This window comes from Schistocerca piceifrons, chromosome 8 (genome assembly GCF_021461385.2).
Source record: "Schistocerca piceifrons isolate TAMUIC-IGC-003096 chromosome 8, iqSchPice1.1, whole genome shotgun sequence".
Lineage (NCBI taxonomy): Eukaryota > Metazoa > Arthropoda > Insecta > Orthoptera > Acrididae > Schistocerca > Schistocerca piceifrons.
The window spans coordinates 299219803-299226114 of NC_060145.1; the positions used below are offsets into that span (position 1 = coordinate 299219803).

General features: G+C 44.1%; 1 non-coding gene across 1 annotated transcript; it reads left to right on the top strand.

The window, feature by feature from the left end:
* Positions 1 to 264: 264 nt before the first annotated feature.
* Trnat-ugu lies at positions 265 to 339 on the top strand. The gene has a single exon. It is a non-coding gene; the product is annotated as a tRNA-Thr (tRNA).
* The last annotated feature ends 5973 nt before the right edge of the window (positions 340 to 6312 follow it).

Below are 6312 nucleotides of genomic sequence, written 5' to 3' on the forward strand. Positions count from 1 at the left end.
TGGTATCTGTTCTTTCAGTCATGCCCGAAAGAACAGATAACATCTTTATATAGTTAAGGCTAACCGGTCACTGAACTTCTTCTTCTGTGCTGGTTGCACACGCATTGCCCGAACTCATACGGGACTCGGTAAAATTGTCTGCCGCGAGTAATGAGTGTAATGGGGAGGGGCACTACGAATGTAGTGAGTGAACATTAAGTTATGAATGTGGGTCTCACAGGGAGCGTGCAAAGGATAAATCCCTGCAGTCGCACTACTATCTGTGCCCTCGGTGGCTCAGACGGATAGAGCGTCTGCCATGTAAGCGGAAGATCCCGGGTTCGAGTCCCGGTCGAGGCACACATTTTCAGCTGTCCCCGTTGATGTGCATCAGCACCTGTCGACAGGTTGGGGTCTTGATTTAATTATCATTTCATTATTATCTGTGCTGTCGCAGCCGTACGATCTACCACTGCTGCCCTTACAAGCCGACGATCCTGGCTGGCGTCTGTGCAGCATGGGCGTCCAGAGCCTCCTCTACGGGTGTGAGAATGTTCACGTGACCACTGAAACCAGCATCGTAATAAAACTGACGCAGCGCGTCCAACTCGTGTGGCAGTTCTCCGAAAGGACCATCGCGCCACTCAGAAGGCCACAATTTTACCCCTTCCAAACTCGCTCAGTTGGCTGTAGAGAGCACGAGTGCGTCTCCGCGGCATAGTTGGCTGCTTCACACGTATGCAGCACACTGTGCCTTCTGGCTGTGAGCATTCCCTATCAAAGGATACACATAGACGGCCCTCTGTTAGCTATGCCACTGCGCTACCTTTTGGCGAACGAGATTGAAACCATTATCACTACATCTGCTCCCTCCCAGGTGGCACAGGCTGTCATCATATTGAAACCGACGTCTTTCCACGTGTACTTTCTTTCCCGGCAGTTTACATACAGGCTGGACTTTGCTCAACTGCATTCTTCTGTGAAAGTTCCGGTGGTACTAGTGTACCCGCAGACGCATTAGGAATAATAAAGATAGAACCAACGAAAACTTAGATGACACCAGCAGTATTTGATCTTATCGGCAACAGGAACAAACTAAAAGAAAAGAGCACTGATCAATATAAAGCAATCAACAACCATCTGACAACAATGTGCCGCTTAGCGAAAAAAATTGACGGGCAAAAATCAGCAAAGCATTTCAAGATTATTTCCAATCTGGGAATCAGGATGAAGATTATTTCAAGAATAAGCTGTTGCAGCACAGGCAGAGAACGACGAGTAAGACAGCGAGAGATTAAAATGCGAAGCTGCTGTTTGATATAGAAGATGTAAATGACATATGTAAAGGGTATACTGAAGTCCTGTACAGTGCTGCTGAAACTGGACGGATAGAAGAGAAGATTAGAAATGAAAAACTAATTGATGAAAACAATAGAGCAGCACCGATAGCAAAAGGTTGTTGTTCCTCGGAAGAAACAGGTTAAAATCAGACAAAGCAACGGTCATTGATGACATCTCCGCAGAGTTCCTAGAAAATAATGGTGATAATATCATATTGTGGTATCTAAATGTTATGAAAAAGGTATCACACCACCTGATTCTACAAAAAGTAGACATACTACGTGATCCAAGAGGCCAAATGTAAAGGACGGCACAAATTATAACACATTAACCTTTCTGTCAAATACATCAAAAATTTATTGTCAGTGGTAAAGAATTAAAAAACAATTAGATTCGAACCTACACAATGACCAATTTTGCTTCAGATGATGGAAAGGAACGATGCAAGCAATATTTTCCACTGCATCAAATTTTGGAAATAAAACTGGAGGTAAACAGAAAAAAACGGGTGTAGCATCTATTGACTCAGACGGTTGATTGGAAGTTATTAATTAACGCAATGCGAAATGTAGGACGTGACTGGTAGGACAGGCGAATAATTTTGATTGTATATAGGAGTCAATGTGCTGAACCGAATATTAATGATAGCAAGAAATTAGCAAAAATTAGAAGGAAACCGGGATGCCATTTATCACCTTATTTATTTAATATCTTCAACGAGGAGGCAATAATAACAATGAAAGAAAGATTACTAAAATCAGAATTAATGGTATGCATATTCATTGCTTGAGATCTGCATGTGACACTGGAACAGTGGCAGGCTCGGAGAAAGAAGTAAATAAACTGCGTAAGGTCTTACATAGAGAGATCGCAAAACCAAAAATAAATATCAACAAGACAAAAATCACGGTTATAGACAGGAAATGGGGTGGAAGTAAGACTGTAGGCAGTGAGCAACTCGAGGAAGTAACCGAATTTCCCTATTTCGGTAGCTATATGAAGAAAAACAATAGAGAAGAATAATACTGATTAAAAAAAATTTCTACTGAACAAGCACATCATTTTCCACACTGAGAAAGGATCTGTAAAGGCCTGTGTGGGTTCCTCCGACTTACGGATGTGAAACCTGGACATTAGCAAAGCAGGACAAAGCTCGTCTCGAATTAGTTCTTGGAGGAGATTTACAAGGATTAGCTGGACTAATAAAAACACAAATAAGGTGGTTCTACAGGAAACAGAAGAGGAGAAAGATCTACTGAAAGTTATAGACCAAAGCAAAGAAAAAGTCATTGGTCACTTAATTAGAAATGATAATCTTTTACAAAACATTTCAGAAGGCAAGATCATGGGGAAGAAAACCAGGGACAATCGAGAACGTCCTATTTAAAAACTACGATCAGAGAGATGGGATGTTCTCCATACACGGAGATGAAGAAGAAGCTGTGGCCGCAGAGACAAGGCTTAGCCTTTTTGGTAGAAGAAGAAGAAGAAGAAGAAGAAGAAGAGTAGTGTATACTACATTTGCTCCCTTACAGTTGGTTCTTCTGTATAGCTTTTTTGACCTTTTCTTTGTATGTTGTTATTTATTTACGCATTTATTTCACCTGGTAAGATGACATCAGGCTCTTTGTTAGTTCTAACTAGGCATCCTTAGTGACATAACAGTATGCATATTCTATGAGTTGATAGTGATAATAATAATAATAACTGAAGCTGAGCAGTGCACCGTGCTCAGAGACATCGTTGTAGCCAGTTACCATGATTTTCAAACCACTTGCAGTGAGATGAAGGCCTAACGCACGGACCTGGCAGATGAGATAAGCGCTTTGTGGAAACGAAAGTATATACTCATCATACCAGCGGTGTTTTCCCAAACGGACTGTGGAGGACCTAAATCTAAAACTGCATCTTTCGCTCTGTTGGCAACTGCAGAAGGCAGTTATACTGAACACGTGCAGTATGGTTCGTGGTATTCTTCGAAAAATGATCATAATTTGTTATTAAAACTGTTATCGTTATATTAGTACCATGTAAATAAGTGAACCAATGAATAATAACAACAATAATGATAAAAACAGTAGATATAGTAATGAATATGCGGAATTTAAGAACTGTAAGTCTTTTTAGCTTATGTTAAACAATTTCACTTTCATTTATGTCGAATGTGAGAAAAGGCAATTATCATAAATGTATGGCAGGAGTAAGAAAGAATCAGATTTACAGAAAAAGTTGACTGGTTAGAGGAAAAGAGAGAAATTGTAGGGTAAGATCAGCTGATTAGTAAAAAAACTGATAAGGATTACAAAAACGTGAATAGCGTTGACGACCTGACAGATATGCAGTTTCACCGGTGGACAGAAGGAAAACAGCTGGGATATGACAAGAGGGAAGCAATGCTGACGATGACATATAAAGCTGCGATCTGTTCTCGAATACAAAGTGGTTTTGGATAAGAGACAGTTTACACGGTAGTTTGTTTCAGAGATGTATGGCGGAAATAGAGGAGGAGATGGAGACATATTTAGTGTCTAGGGAAAGGAACATCCAAGATGCTCAACGTGTGCGATCTGGTATTGCTGTTATCGTATAAGGATGGGACTTTCATGTGTGAGGACAGGCACTGGAGACACAGGGACTAAGAAACCGATGAAGAAAACAGAGCAAATTAAAATCATGTCATCTTTCCGGTCGTATGCAGCCTAAATAAGCGTATGAGGAGCTGACTTGACCAACCAACCCAGTTACACAAGTATGTTACGTAAGGTTTCATGGGTAACTCAGACTTCACGCTGAACTACATCACAGTAGTGAACATTTGAAACCACTCAAGACTAGAGTAATTTTTGTTTTACTTTAGGTGAAAATGTTTTTTGTAAACTTTTGGTTTGCATGTACGCAAGGGAAAAAAAGTTCAAATGTGTGTGAATTCCTAAGGGACCAAACTGCTGAGGTCATCGATCCCTAGACTTACACGTTACTTAAACTAACTTAAACTAATTTATGCTAAAAACAGCACACACACCCATGCCCGAGAGAGGACTCGCACCTCCGGCAGGAGAGGCCGCGCAGTCCGTGACATCGCGCCTCAAATCGTACGGCCATTCCGCGCGGCTAGGCAAGGGAGATAGCTCCTGCATGCAATGACAATTTGTTCTTCTGAGTTAAGACGCTCATCCAAAATTACATCGAAATTCCTTACAGTTTTTTTATATGGCAATTGGATACCACAAGAAGTGTTGGAGGAACTGTGTAACTAAACTATCCGATCATCAACTTTCGATGATAAGAGGACGAGGTGATACTTCTCAGCTTTTAGTTTAAGACCCAGGTCTTGCACCAACTGTGAAACTGACCAAACGTCGTGTTTCATACAAAACACAGCAGCAGCAATGTTGAAACTTCCTGGCAGATTAAAACTGTGTGCCGGACTGAGACTCGAACTCGGGACGTTTGCCTTTCGCGGGCAAGTGCTCTGTCGTCAGAGTCCTTGCCCGCGCAAGGCAAAGGTCCCGAGTTCGAGTCTCGGTCCGGCGCACAGTTTTCATCTGCCAGGAAGTTTCATATCAGCGCACACTTCGCTGCAGAGTGAAAATCTCATTCTGGAAACGGCAATGTTCTTAGCGCTGGTGCTGGGTTGTAAGTGTTCAAATGGCTCTGAGCACCATGGCACTTAACATCGGAGGTCATCAGTCCCCTAGAACTTTGAACCACTTAAACCTAACTAACCTAAGGACATCACACACATCCATGCCCGATGCAGGATTCGAACCTGCGACCGCAGTGGTCGCCCGGTTTCAGACTGAAGCGCCTAGAACCGCTCGGCCACTTCGCCCAGCGGCTGTAAGCGTGCCGCGGTTAACAACCAAAGCAGTTCCGCTATGAAATGAAGCGCCACTCCAGACCATCACTCCAGCTTGCCGGGCCATATAGCGGGCAATAGTCAGGTTGGTATCACACCGCCGTCCGCGGCGTTTCCACACACGTCTTCGATGGGCATCGGGAACCACTTCGAAGTAGAACTCATGACTGAAGACAATTCTACTCCAGTCAAAGAGATTCCATGTTGAATGTGCCGGTCATCACTGTAAACGGACTGTTTGGTACTCGGCACCAGTTGCACATCGGATTGATGGTTATGATGAATCTGGGGCTCTGAGTGCCTCTCTGACGCTCTGTCCTCACGTTCTGTCTTCTCTCTAGGTCGACTGCTTCCTTCTCGACGCTGCTTTCGGCTGTGATTCACCCATTCCTGCCAACATCATCGAATAGTGGTACTGCTTCTATTCAAATGTGGGGTGATTCTCCGATTACTTCAACTGACTTCTTTGAGTCAAACGTCTCTCAGAGGCTGACATCTACGTATATTGTCCACCCTCGTGTCTCCGAGGCGTACTTGGTTTCCAGCTGCGTGCACAGAGTGAAATTCACAAAGACTTTATGTCCTGTTATCGACATGTTCGCTGTTTACTATCCTTGCCAGCTGTGCAGTGAAACTGGGTTGCAGCGTCACACAATCTTCCATCGGCTGCCAGAGTTTCTTTCTTTCGCTTACGCCATAGTCCCGCAGCGATCGCAGGGTCGGCGTGGTTACAACGGATTTGGCAAGGTTAGATTTCGGGATGGCCGGATGCCCTTCCTGCCGCCACCCCATACCCCCCAGGATGGAATCAGTGTACCCCAACTGTCTGCGTCTAGTGTCAAGCGTGAAATAGTGCGGACGTGTTTCAAATGTCAGCGACGCGTGTAACTGAGGCGGAACGTGGGGACCAGTCCGGTATTCACCTAGCAGGATGTGGAAAACCGCCTAAAAACCATATCCAGGCTGGCCGGCACGCCGGCCCTCGTCGTTAATCCGCCGGGCGGAATCGATCCGGGGCCGGCGCGCCTATCCGAGTCCACGAAGCAGCGCGTTAGCGCTCTCGACTATCCTGGCAGGTATCGGCTACCAGAGCTTAGGGTATTGTATTTTCTGTCGACACTTGTATGAATATC